The following is a 1,664-nucleotide window of genomic DNA, read 5'->3' as shown; positions in this document are numbered from 1 at the left end:
TGGCCTCGGTGGGGAGGTGAATTTGTGTCAATCTGTGAATTGGCTTTGCCTGTTTGGCAAGTTTATAAAGAGTTTGGTCAGTTGTAGATGGTYTTAAATAATTGTGCCAAATTGGGTGGTTCTGGTGGGTTTTGAGTAATAAAAAGAAGTTTTAACATTATGCAGACGTAACCAAATCTCCTTGTGAGAACTTTTCCTCCCAGATACTATTTTCCTTACACTTCAGGTCACTGGGTCTTTCACACAGGCATTTTTTGTACTGCTGTAATTATTATTTTAATCTTTATAGGCAGACTGTATTTATTCCTCTGTCTGTAGTGATGCAGCCAACAGTCTCTGAGAGCACTGAAGTAATGGTCTCATGCCTTTCCTTCCCCAAAAGCATCCACTAAAGACTGTAGGCCTATAGGGAGGAAATGARGCCGTTTAAGACTGATGGTGTGATTGATTAAGATTTCAAGCACTGCCCTGGAAATCCTGCAACACTGTGTCATGTGGACATTGTCCTGTGAAACATACTCTAGTGAACCTGCTTGAGCAGGAGCCTTAGACAAGGGGGCCTGCAATTGTCTCGTCTGTCCTTAACGACTCTCTGCTAATAATACTCAGTAAATGTTGTGTAGAAAGGTTGTATAAGTGTGCAGTCATGAAAGTAACTGGTTTCACTGGCTGTGTTTCTGAAGTGACTTTATGGGGTCACACAGGTGATGGGGTGTATTGGAAAATACGCTGGTTTCAGCTTTTTATGACTTAGAAAGATAATTTACTGTCAAACTTGTTAAAAGATTGTTACCAGTCAAATGATTAGTATTTTAGAGAAAAAAAAAGAATTGCAGGTGTGATAGCCTGTATGACTATTAATGCTGCTCAAGGGAGCATATTTTTAATTTTTATGTTCTCACAGATGAAGTGCTGAGAACGTTCACGTGCTTGTCCACATTCACCACCCACCTTTTGGACCTGCAATGATCCTTGGCTATCAGACAGATTTTGAATTACATGACTGCCTGCTTGTCTTTACACAGATGTCTGTCTCAGTGCACAGGGCAGCACAGGTACCTTGTGCTTTAGTCAAGTCTATCTGCAGGCTTGTCAGTGTGCTRTGTAAAGCTAAGCCAAGCCTAATGAGGACAGAGCCCCATCTGAACAGCGTCTCCATTTCCTAGTCAAGTCTGTTCCCTAGTAAAATGCTTAGCATCAATTCCCACCTCCTTAGCCTCCTCTGAAAGCCAAATCTGGGAAGAGTGCCCGTCTTCCAGACTCCTGGGTACTCTGARTCTTTGTGAAGCCAAATTAACAAGTGTCAGTAAAGCTGGTGTCCTCTTTAGCAGAGCTGTTTTGTGAACATTCACAGCAGCTACAGATCCTCTGTTGGGCGGTGTCCTACACGCTGTAGCTCATMACTCCAGGCAGTCATTCATAAAGTGTTCACTGGATGSAGTGGATGCTCTTCATTTTWACACGTCTTGTCTCTTYTCRCTATTAAAAATATTCTRTRTCCTGGTCTGTTACCCWCTGCTGCAGTTGAGTGAGTCTCCTCTTGGGTACAGTCCTGATGGCTTCCTTCAGCTYATGGTGACAGCAGTGCTGTCAGCTGCTCTCTGGGCACAGATGGCAAACTTGGACAGTCCTTCCTTAGACACTCGAGCTTCTGCTTTTTCTGT

The sequence above is a fragment of the Malurus melanocephalus genome, unplaced genomic scaffold (genome assembly GCF_030028575.1).
Source record: "Malurus melanocephalus ecotype Western Australia unplaced genomic scaffold, MMel_1.1 scaffold_82, whole genome shotgun sequence".
Taxonomy (NCBI): Eukaryota; Metazoa; Chordata; class Aves; order Passeriformes; family Maluridae; genus Malurus; species Malurus melanocephalus.
This window is presented reverse-complemented; position numbering follows the sequence as displayed.